Raw genomic sequence first — 22,180 nt, 5'->3', positions numbered from 1 at the left:
ACATTTGTGTTTGAGTTTATTGATTGACCACATCTCAATATTCCAAAAATGATGTTTAAATTATGAATCTATAATGCTAGATATTAGTGAATTTGTTGCTGTTGATAATTTTATTTTAAAATTAATTTATCAATTGAGCTGTTATTTTTGAAAGTGGAATAAGTCCATTTCTAATAATTATAATTAAAACAACTTTCTTATTGCAATTATTTTTGATTATTGCTACTTCAGTGTACGCTGCTCGATGCTAACTGTAAAAGAAAAATAAGTTTAAAATATCTTTTTTTGCTTTAAAGATCTTAACGAAGTAATTTTCATTTTTATATTTTTAATATAACTGAAATTACAAAAAAAAATAAACTTGGTTATTCGTATATTTAAATGTCTTCATTTTAATTATTACTTTTTACATAAAAACCCATTTCAGTAAAGCTGTCTATAAAAGTATGGACTTAAATTTACTCCTGTTTTTATTTCTTGTAATATGTGATTTTTGAAAGTGGTGTAAGTCCATTTGGAGCTAAAAAAAATCATTTATTTTGTTAAGAATTGTAATAGTTATTATTTCATAATAAATTTTAAAAGGTAATATTTTAAAAGTTAATTTAAAGGTAAGGTTATATAGTGTTAATAACATCACTTGAATAGATTAAGGTTTACGAATATTTTTAAATTAATTCAAATGCAAAACCTTAAATATCTCGATACATGGAAAAATGGACTTATACCACTTTCAAAAATAACAGCTCAATTCTTGCTTCATCGAGTTTTGTAAAATATTATTATGAACAATTTTTTTTGCCCTATAATTCAAAGAAGACTTCTGTCAACAGTTTTCTTTATATTTGTTTGACTTTGACGCCTATACGATCCGCTAGAAATTTTACCACTTATTACACAACCACCAGGTTGAGAAATGTTGTATTAAATAACTTAAAAGTTCAACTATATGCTTGCATTTATATGTAACAAACTTTTTATTTTATTTTTATTTTTTCAACAAACGTACAAAGCCTTCGACACCAATTAGGTAAGTGGCGCCGCAAAACTCCAGTTGCATCCACCATTAAAGTCGCATTATCTTGCATGGTGTATAAGACTGAAAGGGAAACAGCTCTTTGTGTCTGAATCTTCTTCTACTTGCTTTTTGTTTTTTACTTCTTTTTTTTTGTGATATGTGTTTGTGTTTATGCTTAGAAGGAAAAGATGTTGAATTAGATAACAACATAATAACAGAGAATTGTAGACCTTCTGTAGTTCTAGCTTCCCCACCTTGGGCACATACAATCTGATCGGTTCCGTTTTTGGTCTGTGAAACAGTAACATGTAATCACTGACTATGGCTGCTGCATATTTCTATTGGTAGTTTCTTTTATTTTATTTTTTTGTTCCTTCAACATCTAACTTACCAGTTTTCCTCGCTAGTTCACACACACACACACACACACTCTCACAGATTTGTTCTTCTCACAGTGATGAGCTTTTGATTGGCTGAGAAATTTTTTGAAAGCACCAAGGGGGATTTTTAGGGGCTTTATCCTAGCTCCGTGCAGCTAGCATAGTAGAATGTGGATAATTCTAGGTGTTACATGAAGGCGCAAGACCTTGGTTTCCCCTCTACAATCATCTATTTCTCTCACTCCCAGGCTGGCAGTGCGTTTACGCATGGTTAAGCTTGTACATGCGGTGCTTACCGATTACATTTCATGCTACCACATATAACAAAAACAAAAACAAAAAATGGTATAAAACACGAAAACTCTGTGTATACATGTACACCACAGAAAGGCAGCCATTTTGAAAAAACCACCTACTATAATATAGTGAGCGGTTGTACCGATTTCACATCAAGATATCATGTTAAGCTCCACCTTTACACAACACCTTAGCATGTTTTTGTAGCCCCACAGTTGTTCTACAATTATTTCGTGTTTTTTTATGTTCTTCCATTACTATTTTACAATAACTTTTTATTCTGTACAGGCACCTAAGTTTTAACTACAATATAATTGTCATTTTAGACACCCTTTGTAATTGCTTTTCACTTCCGCTGTGGACTTCATCCCTGTATACCAATTTTATTTATAGCCTAGACATCCGCTTTAACGATCAATTCTAAATAGTTCTTTTTGCTTACCCTTAATGTTAACTTCTTTTTATTAATAGTATTGTAAATAAATAAAGGCAAGGAATATTGCCTAATAATACCTTGAGGTTACAAACAGAACTACTTATGACAATAATAGGGCTGCAACTAATTTTTCAACTAATTTTCATTGAATTATTGTTGCTCGTTATTTTAGAGACAAAGGAGAAAGGATTAGCATTGTAATTAGCGCTCTGGATTCCAATGCGGAGATCACAGAAATCCACCTGCTTGATTTTCTCTTCATAGAAACGTCCGGTGTTTGGACAGTGGTGACTGTAACGAGATAACACTATTCGGTGGCTGGTAGTACTCAGGGTACTAATGGTCCAAGAGTTATTGATTACACCTAAATTACAATAATATTAATAAAACTTTGTCATGGAAGTGATTAATCCATTTCATTTAGTAATGAAATGGATTAGTGAGCCGGAGTACTAGGTTCGAATCCTGGAGCATTACCCTAAGATTTTTTTTTTTTTTTAATTCCTGGAAATCTCTACCACGCACAGTCCGATGGCGACAGATAGACTTCCAAATATGCGTTACTTATAAAACCGCAAATTCAAAAAACTGTTTCAAAACTTGGAATCTTTTCCTGTAGTAAGAGAAATGCAGAGAAATGATCGAGGATGTATTCAAGAGAGTGTAAACAAATATTTTAGAAAGGATTCAACAAGAAAGTGATTCCTAGCATGGAGGACGGTTGGTGTTTTGTGCTGCAGACGCTGTTAGGTTATTATATAAGCATGCACAGACGTATATCATATTTATCTGCATTGTACGGTCTAAGGGGAGATTAGAATGATTACAGTTATTAAATCAGTAGGGTTAATGCTGTCTGCGAACGCCTAACATTCTCACCACTTCTTTTGCTGTAAACGTGTTAAGTAAGTGAACTGAATGATGTACTGTTAACGTGAGAAATGATTGCTTACATCGTCGAAATTCACAGTACTTGAAAAAGAATTCAGTAAAGTAGAAATAGAATAGAAGGGCAAAACCCTGAGAGTTCTTTATAGACTCAGTGCATTAGATTTAGTGGAGAAAGAATGCACACAGTTGCATTTATCACGATCATCTCCTAAAAAGTCCATTTCTTGCCGTAAATCCAGTTATTTAAACTCGTAATTTATCTGATGGGAATGAGTGACCGATTCTGTTTTACCGCAAATCGACATTATTGAAGCTTATGTATGTCTATCCGGTTCCTAATTTGTCAGGCGCTAAATGCGAACAGAAGGTAGTTCCGCAATGGCCGGAGAAGTCTTTTACAATGGCCCAAATCTTCGTGTTCCATCGATGCCCTTCCTCAGCAGCTTCTTTGGGGTATATTATAGAGCTGATTATGTCATTACAACTATCTCTGCCCACTGTCCAACAATTCTTCTATTCATTTATTTATACAAATTAAAATGATTAGGAAATTTTACTCTTTTTTATCTGCCAGGGGAAATCGATCGCGAGGCCAGTTTTGTCAAGATATACACCTAATTATGATTCCTTGGTTAGAGACATAGAGACTCAGTCTTCCCATTAATGTTAAGGCAACAAAGTAAATTCTAAATCTGTCTTTTTCTGTAGCTACTTTGAATTAATAAATATTGTTAATAATTATCCATGTTCTTTTAATTCCCCTGGATGTGAGTTTTTTGGCCCTTTAAATAATTGTTGTTTTTTACGTAAGTAGATAAGCCGTATACAGTCGAGCCTTCTATAAAGGACACTCTCACTAGCGACCACCTTATTCTTAAAAGTCCGTTTGACGCGGTGATCAAAATAATTATCCCCTCTCAAGTTTTTTGTTTTTTTCTAAAGTTTTTTATATAAGCCCGTACATCTTGTACCATTTTAATCATTTTTCAATATTACTTTGGACGAACAATATTATTTTTTCCGATATGTCTCTCAAACGAAAGTAGTTAACTCTAGAAGAGAAAATAAATGTGTTGAAAGATTTTGCAAAAACCAAATCGAGCCATTGTCAACTTGCCGAAAGGTTTGTTCTATTTTTCTAATAATAGATAATAGTATGAAGATAATTTTACCATAAATTATTATTGTTATGAATAAATGTGATGATTATTATAAAAATTGTTACAAAAATTATTAAATAAGTCAATAATATGTAGTTTTTGGATAATTAAGAAAAATTTGATGCATATCTTATAGCTAAATAATTATGCAATTATTTACATTTTAAATCGATTAATAATAAACAATTTTTAAATAGATGTTTGGAAAAAAAACCCATATTTTTTCATTATGTTAATATCTTCGCGAGTTTCCAGCAGAACTTTTTCGAAGTGATGGAGACATTTTGTACTGCACAGCTTGTGACAAGCGCGTTTCTTGCTCTCAACGTTCCCAAGTCACCCAACATATCGCCCAACCATGTTCAGTAACGTAGATTCCTTAATCTCCTCGGTTAAAAAAGTGTTCTTAAAAGCACCAAGTCGCATTAAAATGCTAAAAGATCTCTATCCAGACATGTGCCTTCCACCAGAACCAATATTGACAAGATGGGGTACTTGGCTGGCAGCAGCTCAGTATTACTATGAAAACTACAATAAAATCAAGAATGTCCTTTCACATCTCGAAGACGAAGCATTAGCGATAAATACAGCCAAGTCTTTATTCGAGAAACCTAATTTAAGGAACGACCTTGCATTCATTTCTGACAATTGCGTATTTCTTGCACAAGCCATTACCCAACTTGAGTCCCAAAATGTTCGACTGACAGAAAACGTGTCCAACGTTAAAAAAGTCATCGAAAAGGTGAAAGGAATACCTGGGAGTAAGGGAGATCTGATCAGATCAAAACTGGTAGAAGTACTGAGCAACTCAGAACAAAAAGTGGGAGACCATCTGCCAGATTTCTGATATTATCAGTGGAACAGAAGTCACCTCAACCAACGAGATAACTTCTTTCAGCAAGGCACCTATAACATCTGTAGATATTGAACGATATTTTAGTCGTTACAAGTCCATCTTACGCCCAGATCGTCGTCACTTTACGTTCCAACATTTGAAATTTCGAAGAGTGAAGTTTTCAAAATTGAAAATTTAACACATCTTTTTATAAATAGTAAAAATGTTCTTTGTTGTATAAATCATTATAACTTGTAAAAACAAATTATTTTGTTCCTAATAAATTATTATAAATTGTAAAAATGTTCTTTTCTTGTATAAATAATTATAACTTGCCCCCCCCCCCCCAAAAAAATTCAATTTTCATAAAAAAAAATGTCCATTTTACTTAAATATTCCAGAAAATATTTTAAGAAAATCACATATTTTCCACATAATTGACGAAAATAAATGCATATTTTAATTAAATATTTGGCATTTTTAAATACATAAAAATCCGTTCCTTAGTCATCACAGTACATTCTTTTTAATGACAGAATTTACGCAAAATTTTTACTAGCTTAAAAAATTTGATTCTGTCCTTAAACCAAAATTAACCAAAACTAAAGGATATAGCTCAACCGTACTTTAACGTGCGCATAGACTAGCGGTGATTGGGGTAGCCAACAAAACTCAGCCTTTTTGCAGACAGAAGATTGTGAAGAAAAGGGGATTCTAGCAGAAGACACAACTAAAGCCTTTGCTCAGTTTGCCAAAATTGCCATCATACATTTCAGTTAGTCATCTTTTATCACCCCTTTAGCCATACTGTGCATTTTTATAACAACTTTCCCATATTTACTAACGAATAGTACAACAACATTTCAGTTGATAAAAAAATTAAATTGCATTTTAAGTTAGTAAAAAATCTATCTTGAAAAAGTGTCAGAAAATCTAATGTTTTAGGTACCGCATGTACGGAATGCTGCTATCAAAAGTTGGGTCTGGAAATTTATTTTCTTCATGAGCCTGTATCTCGAAAATTTGATAAGTGATTTAAAAAAATATATATTTTACTTATCTACCCATACCTCGCTGGAATGCACCTTATACTGAAACACAGTGCATAAACATAGTATGCATTTCACACCGCTTCTTCCCCCTTAGACTATGTCTATGACAACAAGTCGATCGCGACACACTTTTAAAATAAAAGGTGGATCTTATATACAGAAAAGTTGGCCAAATCTGGCCTACGAGTATAAGGTTGGAAGAAATATTTGTACAGTAAAGCGTACTCGTATTTATGAGTGAAATGTTTGCTAAATACCATAATGTTAGTTGTCTATCTTTTTCCTGGTTTTCGAGAATACGCCGTTTTTTAATGTTATTTTCTCATTTTTATTCTTCTTCTTTTCTTTATCAGAAACATTGAGACATGCCGGTAGAAGCGATCTTGGATGATTTTATTCAATAATTTCTTCAAATGGTGTTTGTGTGAATGCACAAGCCAGCTTGCTTGCTAAAATTTCAGCCTGCAAAAATAAAATCGTCAGAGGATGATGAGAAGAGTCAAGTACAAAATAGTATAATCAAATTGACGAACATATTGCGCTCTGCGTGTATTGAAATAAACCAATATCCGTGCTAAAATAAGTTGTGACGGATAAAATTTTTCCAGCAGAAGCAGAAGCAAAGTAATCAAACTTAGGAATCAGTTCAAGCAAGAATTTTTATTCTGTATTTAATATCTCGCGCTTTTAGCGCCAGTTTTGGATAAAAAATGAAACAATTAAGAAACACGAATTTCTTTTCAAAACATTATTTAATATTTTTTCAAAATAACAAAAGCGAAAATTTTATTTCATAATTTGTAAAACTCTAACCGATATCAATTGCAAAAGCAGCACTACAAAAATGGCAGTAAGAATACAGTAATGGTAATAAAGAGAGATTCTATAAAAATATGGTAGATAAGTTACCTAGACAACCATGGTTTAAGGGAACTGTCACTAATAAATGGGTTGTTACGACAATAAACAGGCTGAGAGCAAACCACGCGGTGTGTGGATCGTATCTTTACAGGATCAACAAAAGGTCCTCTCCTCTTTGCGTAGATTGCAATGAGGAGGAGGATTTCAAACATCTAATAATGATATGTCCACGTTATGTGGTAGAAAGGAAACGAATGTTTGACGACATATACAGGTATTTAGATGCACCATTTCGCTACGAAGATATAATATTCTCCACCAACATCTATGTGCTTAAATCTGTAGCAGAACTAGCAATGAAATATGAGTTTATTTAAAAGTTATAGCCGATTAGAATGAATGGAAGAAAATGATTAGAGAAGGATTACGTGATTTTAATTTCGGTTAAGCTATAAGGATGGCAGGTATATAGAGTTCTGATCCATCCATTAGTTGTAAGGTTTATTTAAATAGTTGCATATAGTAGAGGGATAAATGTGTGAAGCGAATGTATATATAAGTAAGAATGGAGAGTGAGTGATATTCTAGTGATAAGCACTTAGACGATGCTGGCTGTATGGCGAAAGCCAATGCCAAAAAAAAGGGCAAAAAAAAACTCTAACTTGATTTTAGTGCAGTTTTAAACTGTGCCTTCAAAAATTTGCTTATTTACAAGGATCTTTAAAAACTTATCAACATTTAACAAATACATTCACGTTAAGTATTCATAAGAGTACTGAAGACAATGATAAAGCAAATTTTTTTCTCCTTTAAAGAGGAATTGTTGATGTAAGGTTATTGAGTTGAGGTGACCGATAGTAAATCAGTGACTGTCCATTTTTCCCGAGGGGATGGCCTGCACGCTGATCTGTTGCCAACCAACAAGTCACCCTCTTTGGACAGTCAATGAGATTGAGCATACCCAGGAGGTCCTACTTAGCACTTTCTTTTATCCAAAAATCTTTACCACAAATTCTCCCACAAAAATAAGCTAATGTACTGTGGGAATTCAATATCAAAGTTTTCTAGTTTTATTACTTATTAATACTGATTGACAGACATCGAAATGACGATTTATTTATGCTTTGAATAAATTGAAATTCCATAACACAAAAACTTAGAAGCCCAAGCGCTTATGTCGTAAATAAGAGCCTTTATTTACTGTTTGCTTTCACTTTATTTACTGATTGGGCTCTGTTTGCTTTCACTTTATTTACTGATTGGGCTCTGTTTGCTTTCATTTAATTTACTGATTGGGCACTGTTTGCTTTCATTTTATTTACTGATTGGGCACTGCTTGCTTTTATTTTATTCACTGTTTGGGCACTGCTTTTATTTTATTTACTGTTTGGGCACTTATTGCTTTTATTTTATTTACTTTTTGGGCATTGTTTGCTTTTATTTTGATAGCCTTGTCCAAAAAAAATTTATGGAGCCTCTATTGAGCTATAAATGAAATCGTAAGCACTATTAAACCAAATCAACAATCCGGCAATTTAGTACTATAATGAAGTGCTGGGGCCATCTGCTTAAACTGAAAAAGAAAAAGGTAGAACAAAATGTATTTTTGCCCCATATATAATTTTAAATAGCATTAATTAAGTCGCTTTTTATTTTCTGGCGGTATGTCTCGAACAAATCTCGCTAGCAATATTTGGGACTGACTTACAAGGGTCGTTTGAAAAGTTCGTGAAAGTCAGAGAGATAGCACTACTGGCGCGTATCGAGGTTATGTTTAGTTAGTAGCATCTCTTGGAAGAACACACACCAAGTTTCAGCCAGATCGGTCTATTTCTTTGTGTTTGGCATTCGTTTTAATCGAGGAAGTCGAGTGATTTTCAAAAAATGGACGAAAAAGAATTTCGTGTGTTGATTAAACACTACTTTATGAAAGGCAAAACGCCTCAGGAGACTAAAGAGAAGCTTGATAAACATTATGGTGACTCTGCACCTTCGATTAGAACAGTTTATAAGTGGTTTAAAAATTTTCGGAGTGGCCATATGGGCACAAGTGACCCTGAACGTTCTGGACGCCCTGTTGAGGTTACTACTCCAGAAATCATTGATAAAATCCATGATATGGTGATGGATGACAGAAGAGTGAAGGTGCGTGAGATTGCTAGTGCTGTGGGCATCGGGTACATAATATTTTGCATCAACATTTGGACATGACAAAGCTATCCGCAAGATGGGTGCCGCGATTACTCACGCTTGACCAAAAACGAAATCGTGTGAAGTGTTGCAAGGACGGTTTGCAGCTGTTCCAAAAGAATCTGCAGGACTTTAAACGTCGTTTCGTCACTGTGGATGCAACATGGATACATCACTACACTCTTGAGACCAAAGAACAATCTAAACAATAGGTTACCAAGAGGGAATCTGCGCCAAAAAAGGCGAAGACCGTTCCTTCGGCCGGAAAGTTTATGGCGACTGTCTTTTGGGATTCGCAAGGAATAATCCTCATCGACTATCTGGAAAAGGGTAAAACTATTACAGGTGCATATTATTCATCGTTATTGGACCGTTTGAGAACCGAGCTGCAAGAAAAACGCCCACGATTGGCCCACAAAAAAGTCCTTTTCCATCACGACAACGCACCAGCTCACACCTCAGCAGTTGTGGTCGCAAAATTAATGGAAATAGAGTTCCAACTCGTTTCACATCCCCCCTATTCTCCAGACTTGGCTCCCTCGGACTACTATTTGTTCCCCAATATGAAGAAATGGATGGCGGGAAAAAGATTTTATTTAAACGAGGAGGTGATTGCAGAAACGAATGGCTATTTTTCAGACTTGGACAAATCCTATTATTCGGAAGGGATCAACAAACTAAAGCAGCGTTAGACGAAGTGTATAGGCCTAAAAGGAGACTATGTTGAAAAATAAAAAAGGTTTACCCCAAAAAATTAAGTAGTTTCGATTAAGTAGACTCGATGATTCATTAATCATTGAAAAAATAGAGTTGAAAATTTTAACAAAAATCATCGAAAACGAATTTTTTTTTAGACAATAAAGTAAAAAATTTCATTATTTATAAGAAACGTTTTGAGACTCTAGGTTAAGCAGATTTATAGAAAATTTAATGCTCTTTCGTTTGGAATAAGCAGATTTGTTGTAGGATAAAGGATAGAAAAGTTATGGCCGTTTTTTATGGTGGAAAACGCGAATATCGACGGAAAAGTTAATATGAGAATCGAGCCAAAGTGAATAGAATATTTTTTGTTGCATTTGAACTGCTGAATCACCTCCCGAGATTTCGATCTCTCCTCCGTGTACACCCTGTATATATGTTCCAACTAGCTATTTTAATAATTACTAAGGATAAAATAAAACCGAGCAAAAGAAGAATATAAGAAGTCTTACTTACTAGAGAAAGAGAAAGTGCAAACGAGATGTAGGGTACTGCTGCACGAACTTAAGGGAAATATCTATCACATGCAACAAAAGAACTGTGGCATGTAATGAGAAATGGATTTGAGGATATGAAAACAACAGTTACCCATTTTTCAGAGCATTGGTTGCTCCGGGCCAACATTGCACCTTTTAACTCGGCCAGTTTTAAGTAGAAAAATGAAGTAATGCGAAGTATAGAAGGGGTAAAAGGGGTAAAATTTTCCCTCTCGCAGCGCCCCCTTATTAACTGGGCATTATTAAAGCAATATCCCTTCCTCCATTACCCAGCATCACTCTTTATATTCTTCGCTCTATTGTCTCTCCTACATTTTCACCATCCTATAAGTATAATTCATCCGACCGAAATAACCATCCATTCATTTATAAAAGAGAAACAAGACTGTAAGAAACAATAGAGGTTTTTTCAACAGTTTAACCAAGCCCATCAAATCAGTAGTGGATTTTGTTGTTCGAAATTTAACTATTTTTCCTTTAGACACTGGTTACTGAACAGTGCAATGAGTTTGAGTTAAGGCTATGTAAGAACAGCGTTCCAAATTGTCAGTACAGATAATAGATTTTTGCTATTTCGTTTGGGATCGTCTTTTCGAGCTATACTTTTCCTACCCAATAGCCTAGTATCTTACACCTCACTGTCCATTTCAGCAGACTATGTTGTTCACGACGAGAGTACAGTGTGTCCAGAGGTTGACAGAAGATTGTGATAATGCACCATGGATTCCAGATCCAATTACTATGGATTAAAATTAAACGTTAGACATGAAATGTTTTATTGATTAGACTTTAGACACAAGTTACTTTACGTATGATAGCATTTTTTAAATTTTAAGGCGCATCAACTACTAAGGTATTTGTACCAGCAGCGAATTTATATTCATCAGTGGGGGTAGAAAACCCTAAGCTGCTCAAAGCTCCTTTGGACCCAAATAACTAACGTTAACTTACTGATTCTGTAATAAAAATCCAGTCTCAGTTCGGAACAACCCACAGAAATCCAAACGGAATCGAGCTACAATTTAAACGGAGTCAGCCTAAGCTCCTACACCATTAACTTACTCTGACTAGAGATCATGAACCTAGTCTCCTTGCACCCTAAACAATCTGTCATAAGACTGATGGATGTTTTACTTCATTGATTCACGAACTCTGCAGGTTTTTGTGCATGAACCACATTTTGTTGAGGATTCTTCTTAACAAGTTAACTACCAAATAGATTCTGAGTACATTGTCGTTTCTATTGAGTTCCCTAAAGCCAAGATCTTGAGTTACGAATTGTATGTGGGAAACATATCGCCGAGAGGCTTTCAATATGGTTTTTATTTAATTTTCAACAATCTGTGAACGAGTAGGTTAACTAAAACTCTAGTTGTAACATAGTTTATTGACACTGCAGAAATGGTTGTTTTGCTGCAACAGTAGCAACTAGATCTAGAAGTTCTAAATTTTCATTTTAAATTAAAATTAAAGAATGAGTTATGGATGCTTCCAAGAAAATCTAAGAAAAGCATAAAGGGTTTTGTACCCGGGACCTCCATTTGCTATTTTAGTTTTAATATAACATTTTCTAGATTAATATAACGTGTCCCGAAGCAAAGCACTTCTTCAGGGTACATGGCGTTCCTGCGGGTACCCCAGCCTAACAACGTGAATATGAGTAACACCCCAATACATTTGCACAGAACACATTGGGGTTAGTATACCCCCACAGCTAATCTTTGATTCTATCCCTTCTTTGATCCCGTCTATCCCTCTCCTGACTCCCTAGATCCCTACCCAAGCTAAGATAGGGTCTCGTGTCGAAGTAGTAAAATATATGTGCGGTAAAAATCACCTGGTGAAACCCGATCGTAAAGTAGCCTTCCTGCGGTTGTGGGGCTCTGCAACAGGTGTCCGTTGATCCCCTACCTCAAGTGAGACTAAGATGAATAAAATAAAGTAAATAAAATAGAAAGTAAAAATTCAAAATCACCAGCTAATGGTGTTTCCTGAGGAACGTACGCCGATCGGTTCTGAACTTAAAGGAGGTATTGTGCCAGACATTTAAGATGGTTGCGGTAAAGCCACACAAGAGCGTTCCTGGAGGAAACGCTGGCCCATAGAAAAGGAGGTTCTTGCTAGGGTCTCCCTGAAACCATTTTCTCGATTGCGATGCATTCGAGTGGTTGTGCTATGAAACCTTTGGAACTTTGAGATCAAAAGAGATAGTAGCGCAAAAAGAACTAGTAGGGAAAGTTTTCAACCTCTTTAGTAGGGGAGGTGTCGCCTACTAGATCCAAAGAGGATGGCACAATAAATCTCTTTTTAGTGCTGTGGGGCATAGGTCTCGTCCCACTTTTTTAATCTAGTATAAGGAGGAAAGGGCTTAGCTTCATGCTTAGTAAAACTAGATTCCAACGTGATCACGGGTTCGAATACAGCTGCTGGCCTCTTAGATTTTCTCTACCTAGGAGCTTCTTACAGCTCACTGACCGGGCGTCAATAACCTCAGATATTGACGCGACTGTATACAGTATACATAATAGATTAATTCATTGAATTATCCCTATAATATCTCCATTTCCTTAATAACTTTACCGAATTAGAATTCCAGATACCCAAGGAAAATAAACTTTTTTGCAGTACCTAAAAATGTCAGGACCCACCAACCTTTAAATCCAACTGCCATAATGCAAAACAAATTCAACTTAATAAGTACAAACCCTGAAGATGACATAGTCCCTAGGTCTAGTGCTAGGCATTAATACAAATGAAATAAAAAAAAATGACTGAAATTGGAAATATAATCTATCATCCCCTTGGATTAGTCACCAACTGCATCGTATGAAAGATACTCCACAATTCCAAGATATCGATAGACCTCAAAATGAATAAAGGACGAAGCAGTTAGGTGTAAATTAGTGCCTCTGGAAGTGTTAGATTTGTATATTTCATTAGATCCATTGTCACTGTTTATTTACAACTCGTGAACATAAAAAATTCATTGATTAGGGTTATTGGGAAGTTAGGTCTTATAGAAAGCAAATAATCTAGTTTTATGTCTAAAATACCTTCATTTAGGTAGCAATAACAACAATTTGCATAAGAGAAGAAAGGCCATTAGTACATTTAGCTTTGAAATGACCTACAAAATATGCACCATTATGGAGAAAAAAACAATTTAATAAGATACTGAACTGAATGAATGAATAAATATTTATTTATATAAATATATACATAAAATAAATACAGAAGTATAATGTATAATACATTTCAACCTTCTTACCAAGTGAGGAAAGAGAAAGGTTAAGTGAACAGTATAGAAATGCAGGGAAAAAAGGAGAGGAAAAACCTGCAGCTAACTTAATAAGATAAAGTAGTACATTGATAGGCTAATTTCTAAAGTAAGAAAAACTTCATAGTAGCATTTTTAAAGACTCAAAACTGCTGCTGTTACCATGAGCGTCACTTTTTCCAAATAATACTTTCAAATTTCGTATATTCTAATATACAATAGTCTGATTATAAGTAGTCTAGTGTTAGTCTAGTGTTTATAAAACGTAGTGTTTAAGATTTTGCGTTCTCTTTCGATTGCAGTGTCTCACGTGCTTGTAGAGAAATCTGTATGACCGGAACCGTCGTTTGTGTAAGAGGTGTTTAGTTTTGTTTTGCCGAAAACATGATACTACACATGTAGTAGAGCAACGAATTGTCGTGAAATTTCACATGATACTTGGTAAAACCGCTACTGAAACTTATCTGTTATTAAAAGAAGTTTATGGTGATGAACGTTTATCACGTGCGCGAGTTTTTAAGTGGTTCCAGCGTTTCCAAGATGGCCGAGAAGACGTTGGAGATGATGACCACCCGGATCACTCTTCCACGTCCAAAACGGATGAAAATATCGATTATAATTAATCAACACTACTACCGTGAAGTGCTTGCTCAACTCCGTGAAAGAGTAAGGAAAAAAACGACCCGATTTGTGAAAGAACAAGTCATTGGTTCTCCATCAAGACAACGCGCCGGCTCACACTGCATTGTCTGACAAGGCGTTTCTAGCCAAGTACAACATCCCAGTTTTAGGCCATCTACCTTATTCGCCTAACCTGGCCCCATGTGACTTTTATCTGTTCCCCAAAGTCAAATCTGCAATAAAAGGAACACGATTTCAGTCCGTTGAAGCTGTGAAAGAAAACGCGGCATGCGCCATACAGGAGCTTACAGAAAAAGACTTCCAGCACTGTTTCGAAACGATGGTAAATTCGCATGGAGCGTTGTAGGGATTGGCGGGGTGTGTATTGGAGCTGATAATAGCTAAATATGTATAAATTTAAAATAAAATGTTTTATGGCAATAGTCTCGTTATTTAATAGCCACACCTAGGGAAGGGATTAGCTATGAGGTTAGCATACTGGACTCCCACGCGGAGGTCCTGGGTTCGAATCCAGCTGCTGCCCCTTAGATTTTCTCTTCCTTGGAGCTCTCTTACAGCTCACTGTCCGGTGATGGACAGTGTTGTCTGTAACCAGAGAACACTGTCCGGAGGCCTGCAGTGCACTGAAAAAAGCTCCGGGCGCCAATAACCTTAGATGTTGACGCGCCTTAAATCATTACTTAAAAAAAAAAAAAAAAAAAAAAAAAAAAAAAAAAAAAAAAAAAAAAAAAAAAAAAAAAAAAAAAAAAAAAAATAGCCACACCTCGTATTCAGTTATTTTCATAACTAAATATGAAATCAGCATGAATAAACCTCTCGCGTGATGTGCAATAAGTAAGGCTATAAAGTGGGTGTAAAATACGAGCCATTTGAGAGATATGACCTTGAGATGCCAATTATGTTGGCTATCACAGTGGCACTGACTTCGCATTCAGGCTTCCTTTTCGCCCTGTTCACTCTTTTAAATTGTCAATTTAAAATTAAGACAGTGTCTTTTAGCTACCAGCTGGCGCCGTCAATATGTGCATGGTCGTGCGGTACCGAGTCAAAGAGGAGCCAGCATACATTTTTAAATTTTTTAACAAAAAATACCCTTCATAAAACTGAATTTCACTTTTCATTAAATCTATGATGATACTGAAATTCTTGTTAGACATTTACGCGACGGCGCTGAATAGGCTTGGCGACTTCTTCACCTAAAACTAGCTGACGTAAGATGCATTATGCATCTATCCCAGCAATAGAAATAGAATGTTCGAAAAGAAAACTAAAGAATTTCTACTAAACTAGCAAAACTTTTTCATTTTTTCCTTTTATCTGAACTTCTATTTCCAAAACTAGCCGACCTAATGTGTAAGATCAAGCCCTGGCCTAGGAATGAAATTCTAGAAGTAGAAAATAATGAAGTTTTAGTAAAAATAGCAAAGTTTTACCTTTTTAACCATTTTTCAGAAACTCTAGAATCAAAACTAGCGACCTACTGTCCATTATCCAGCGCTGGATTAAGAATGGAATGTTAGAACGAGAAAATAAGTAATTTTTCATAAATCTAGTGATTATTTTCTAATTTTTCCTTTTATTTCAGATCCTCTACATTCAAAGCTAGCAGACTGAGGTGTATTATCCAATCCAGGAATGTTAGAAGGAGAAATCATGGAATTTCTAGTAAAAGTAGCATAGATTTCCAATTGTTCTCATTTTTTTTCCAAAACCTCAGCTATCGGTTACGGGAATTCTTGATTTTTATTCGCCGATAATGCATCCTAATATTTGTCTATTTCTCTTTTGAACGGGAGGAAGACTTCGTTATTGTTTAATGGCTGCGACGAGACTCTTTGGTGTGTTCTTCAGGATTATGGACGGCCCATAGACGACACTAGGTCTTGATGCTTATGGGAATCACTCACTTGTGCTATGCAAGCTGTAAGTGTACGTCTAACTGCGTTTTATTTGCAAAATAGTTAGTTTTGAGTCTCTCAAATCCACTTTACATATCTATTACATTCCAGTTCGAGAGTTTTGTAAATGTTTAATACCTACAAATTCTGTTTTCCATCTTTCTTCACTAAACAATTGATTATGGAGAGGTCAGAAAAAACTTGCGCCACGTGACCTGTGCACAGTTGGACGTTTTATTGTAAATAATATTATTATTGTAATAATAGACTTCATTGCCGTGTACTTCACAAGTACATAGCCGACCACATGCTCATCTATATCCCATTAAAATTGATACGTAATACAGCAAACAAAGGGTAACAACATCTTTACCTACTAACTCCATTCACTAACCAGTAGCTACAGGTAAAACTAACTTTAAAGATTGTCAAGAGCCAATCGAGTGGAATCGTATAAACAGATGGTACTATTATATAATATTTTTTTTTTTTTTTTTTTTTTTTAATTTATTTGCTATTCACGATCTACAAAGAATAGAATTCGTAATAAGTGAATACGATAAAAGAAGTCTTCCTGACTGGATCAACTTGAAGAGAGAAGCTGCCCACCGGCAGCACTCTCGCTGGAGTTTCTTACATTACTGGAGATTGTCACGAGGCCAACAGCGTTTCAGTCGTCGTGGAGGACGATCTGGAATCGTTGTGGAGGCGAGATTTAGAACAAGAGGATTGGTACAGAATGGAAGAGAGTCAAAGAATTTTCTATACTTAGATTTAGATTCGTCAGTTATGTATGAGATTTTGAGATCGTTATGGAGAGTAGAGTTAGACACATAAAATGGAGAATTTGTAATCTGTCGGAGAATTTTTGATTGGAAGGACTGTATTCTTTGTGAATTGGAATGTTTGGTTGAACCCCACAGCTCAAGTCCGTAAGTCCAGATCGGTTTAAGTACACTGTTGTATATTAGTCGTTTATGTTCCAGTGGTAGTTTGGATTGTCTGCCAATTAGTCGTAACAGTAATTTGTTTCGTCGGTTGAGTTCTAGTCTTTTCAGTTTAGTGTGCGGATTCCACGTTAGTCTTTTGTCGATGTACATCCCAAGGTAGCGAACTAAATTAGCAGAAGGAAGAGGAATTGAGTTAAAATTTAAAGTGGGACAAGAATTACGACGCAGAGTAAAAGTTATCTGTTCGCACTTTTGAGTATTGAATTTGACTCTCCACTTTTTGGCCCAGGGTTCAAGTTTGTTTAGATGATATTGTAGATGAGAGGAGGCTGTAGTGGCGTCTGAGTTAGAATAGAGAATAGCAGTATCGTCAGCGTAAGTGCAGAGCAGTGTGTTTGAGTCAGTTGGTAGGTCAGATGTGTACACAGTATAGAGAAGCGGTCCGAGAATACTTCCTTGAGGTACACCAGCCCGTGCCAGAGAGTATATAATAATTAATTTTTTTTTTTAATGAGCTATTGTTTGCAGTGAAATAATGCATCTAGTTAGCTTTATCTTCACATTGTAATGCATGTAAGAACCTGCATCTTCTGAAATTGTGTTACTCGTATACTATATACTTTTTTTTAACGTTTTCTCGCTATGATTTCCTTCGTTTGTTACCAAACTTACTTAAAAAAATTCAAGTATATCAATAACTTTTAATTGGATTATTTGCGACAGTTTTATTAGGGCATTGTAAAGTGTAATTTCAATTTAACGTGTGTAGGTCTAGGTCTAGATAATGTATTTTTTTTTTAAATTTTTTTGATATTTAGAAGCAGGCATAAATTAAAAGAAAATACTTTTATTACAGATTTTGCGGCGAATTTTATGCCTCCTTTAGAGTTAGTACAGAAGAATTATTTAAAATTCAATAATATTTCACAAAATAACAATAATAATAATCAGGTAAGGAGTTAGCTGAGTGGTTAGCGAATTGGATTCCCATACAGAGGTCCTGGGTTCGAATTCAGCAGCTGCTCTTTACATTTTTCTCTTCATAGGAGCTTCTTAAACTCACAGTCCTGTGATGAATAGTGTTGCCTGTAACGAGGGAACACTATCTGGAGACTGGCAGTGCACAGAAAAATGTTTCGGGTGCCAATGACCTTAAATTTTGACGCGCCTTAAATTTAAAAGAAAAAAATTATAATAATAAATAATTAAAATTAATAAAATTATTCCAACGATATTTTTTCATTTACTTCTTGAAAACATTGTGCTCCTATTAGACCACAACTTTTATTTCAAACATTTTTAAGTTGAATTTCGTTTTAAGCCATTTCTGGGAGATTATCGAGTAGTCTTACCACTAAAGACTACCATTTTAAGGTACTCTATTCAGAGTAGTTTGATATACTGGATAATCTTAACAAGATTTGAATATGTTCGATGTTTAAAAAGCAATATAAGTTAAAACTTTTAGGATTGTAATTAAAAGAGTCGGACATAAGAAAGTCTTTCTCTTCATTTTTTTAACCATAATCGTTTAATATTGGCGAATATTCTAAACTATTTGACATTCAGTATATTGGATAGAAAACACTGTGTTTATAAATAACAGCAAAACGTTTTAATAAGAGATATGAAGTAGTGACCTCATTGAAATATTTTATATAGCTGTCGTCTCCCGGGCGACACTGCTAAACTTCCCATACCAGCAAGCTCCACAAAACTTCGAAGCGACAAAGACTGCGGTGGCGTGGAATTAGTAGTGAAGGGTAGCTTCATTTCCATTGAGGATGGAATGCACACGGCATTAATATGATATGCTAGCAATGGGCAGTGGGCTAAATAGGCCGCATTTCATATGTTTAAACCCTGTCGTGTCAGCTAGAAAACTTCCCTACTATCAATAATAAATTAATGTCGAACAGTTTCTGTTTCGAACAGCTATATACTGACTATAGGTTTGCTATCGTTTGTTTTTATTTGATTAAAAAAAGTCTATAAACAGCAATAAACAAAACAAAAAAATGTGGTAAAATATCAGTTCACTGAAGCGCCACTTCTCATTTTAAGAGGAAAAAGAGCCAAATTTTTGAAGACCAATTGATCAACAAGGGGATGTCCGGTTCTCCAGACCTCAAACTTCCTTTTCGAATAATTTCCGCATTGTTGCCAAGATTTATTTCATCAACATCTAATTATTTGTTTTAAAAGATGTGAAGTCTTTAATAATGAGGAATGTGAAAACAAAAAATAAATAAAATCTTTCTGTAAAGTATTAAAACGTTTTTGTGAGGGTTATGTTAATCTCGATTCGAACGGAGATGTAAGAGCAACGCTTCTATGCAAAATTGTACACGTTTTCGGTTCGCCGAAAGTTTTTTTTATACAGGGTGTATACGGAGGAGTGGTCCAAAATTCGGGAGGTGGTTCTAGGCATCATTTGCAACAAAAAATTCTATTTAAACTATGGCTCGATTCCGCTCCGTTTTATAGATATTTTTAATTTTATGTTTTTTCAAGGTATTACTACTTTTTAGCAAACAGTTGCCTATATTTCTTAAACTACTAAAGCTAAAGCAATTTCAATAAGCTCATTAGAAAGAAGGTTAAATTTCCTTTTAAATAAGCTAATTTATATTTCAAAATAATCATATTAAGTATTTCATTTTGCGGCCCAAACATAAAAAATATCAAGTTTCTAATTTTTTCCGAAAACTTTGACTTCATTTTTCTCAAAAATATTATATATGTTTAAAACGTAAACTCCACATGAAAAACATCTACATACAATTACATTTCGAAAGATATATCATGAGTAGTGGTTATTTTAAAAATTGATGCCGAAATCTCTGATTAATTGCAAAAAAGTGGGCCTCAAAACAGCGTCGGCATAATGACAAGAATTCACCTACCATAAGAATATAATTGATCAGAATCATCAAAGCCAGTACCATTTTTTGCAAACGTGTAATTTAATAATTAATTTATTTAAGAACTATATTCAAAAATATAAAATTTACAATATAAATAATAAAATAAAAAGAAGATGGTGTATGAGTTTAAATGAGTGTTAGGTACCAATTTCGAAAGAGAGGATTTTCGTTTAACGAGTTTAGATCTGTGTGCTATTCTTTAGTTAATTAAAAAAATATGCCAGATGAATATATGGTATACACTGAGAAAACGGGTGTAGTCCATCCAAAACACGGACAGAAAGAGTGAAGTCCTGCCGATGTGGATTTCTAAGCTGTATTAATTTTTTTGTCTGGTTTTATGAAAGTTATTTATGCAAGGTATATATTATAATTTACATAAGTTCATTGAAAATAAAAGCAGAAAATTTGTAAACAATATTATTATTTTCTGAAACTCAATTAGTCATGAACACCCTGTATGATAGACGGACTAGACTCCACAGATGAATAGAATTTTGTCGTGAAAGTTACATGGAGTTTATATAGTGAAATAGGATCTCTATAATCTTATTTTCACAATCTGATTCCAGGGTTATACTAAGAAGCTGGAAAATAGACGTACAGACAAATAGTCACAGAGGCCCTAAATTTTTAAAAATATTTGTTTGATACTTTTAAGGAATACTAAAGAATGGTCCATTGTATAAATTACAAAAACATATTTCAATAAACACTGCAAATTGTAACGTTTCAAACTTTAAAGTTGCTCTCCTGAAAAATCTTGAGAAAAAGGGACTTAACCCTTTTAGTCTCAGAGTTATTCACTGTCGGAATAGACGTAGATACACGAGCATACTTTACATCAGCCACAACAATCATCGCAGCAGGTAGATAGATAGATAGATAGATAAATTTCTGTATTTGATGTAATTTACACAGGGGGTCTGAAATGTACAATAATTTTAAATAACCACTAGTATATTGTAGATATAAACATTAAATACGAGGGTCGTTTGAAAAGTCCGTGCAAAAACTACTTAATTTTTTGGGGTAAACCTTTTTTATTTTTCAACATAGTCTCCTTTTAGGCTTATACACTTCGTCCAACGCTGCTCTAGTTTGTTGATCCCTTCCGAATAATAGGATTTGTCCAAGTCTGAAAAATAGCCATTCGTTTCTGCAATCTCCTCCTCGTTTGAATAAAATCTTTTTCCCGCCAGCCATTTCTTCATATTGGGGAACAAATAGTAGTCCGAGAGAGCCGAGTCTGGAGAATAGGGGGGATGTGAAACGAGTTGGAACTCTATTTCCATTAATTTTGCGACCACAACTGCTGAGGTGTGAGCTGGTGCGTTGTCGTGATGGAAAAGGACTTTTTTGTGGGCCAATCGTGGGCGTTTTTCTTGCAGCTCGGTTTTCAAACGGTCCAATAACGATGAATAATATGCACCTGTAATAGTTTTACCCTTTTCCAGATAGTCGATGAGGATTATTCCTTGCGAATCCCAAAAGACAGTCGCCATAATCTTTCCGGCCGAAGGAACGGTCTTTGTATTGGATCCAGATCAAAACAACAGGATTCTGTGCAACGGAGTTTATTCAACCAAACAATTCTCAACTCAGAATTCACAACTAGCAACTCGTAACTCGTAACTCGTTTCTATGAACTATAAATATAGTGTACTTATATGAATATAAGAGAATAGAACTAATGCTAACAAATTAACAATGAATTTGGCATTACCACATTTGTCTCCTTCTCCGGATCCAAAACCCAAAACTAGATACAAGATATACTGCAAAACTGAATACTAATAATGTTAACAAACTAATCATATGATAGTTATTCCAGTTCTCTAATTAGAAACATATGTTATCTAAAATATAAACCCATATGTGGTGCACTAACAGTCTTCGCCTTTTTTGGCGCAGATTCCCTCTTGGTAACCCATTGTTTAGATTGTTCTTTGGTCTCAGGAGTGTAGTGATGTATCCATGTTGCATCCACAGTGATGAAACGACGTTTAAAGTCCTGCGGATTCTTCTGGAACAGCTGCAAACCGTCCTTGCAACACTTCACACGATTTCGTTTTTGGTCAAGCGAGAGCAATCGCGGCACCCATCTTGC

At 34.9% G+C, this 22,180-nt stretch overlaps 1 long non-coding RNA gene across 1 annotated transcript; it reads right to left on the bottom strand.

The window, feature by feature from the left end:
- Window positions 1-847: 847 nt before the first annotated feature.
- Window positions 848-21,877, bottom strand: LOC141453001 (uncharacterized). Its single transcript, XR_012457725.1, has 3 exons — window positions 21,797-21,877; window positions 6,327-6,531; window positions 848-1,309 (listed from the first exon to the last, which is right to left on the bottom strand). It is a non-coding gene; the product is annotated as an uncharacterized lncRNA (long non-coding RNA).
- Window positions 21,878-22,180: the final 303 nt, after the last annotated feature.

The sequence above is a fragment of the Rhodnius prolixus genome, unplaced genomic scaffold, assembly GCF_049639745.1.
Source record: "Rhodnius prolixus isolate KJV_2025 unplaced genomic scaffold, Rpr scaffold_3, whole genome shotgun sequence".
Taxonomy (NCBI): Eukaryota; Metazoa; Arthropoda; class Insecta; order Hemiptera; family Reduviidae; genus Rhodnius; species Rhodnius prolixus.
This window is presented reverse-complemented; position numbering and strand designations above follow the sequence as displayed.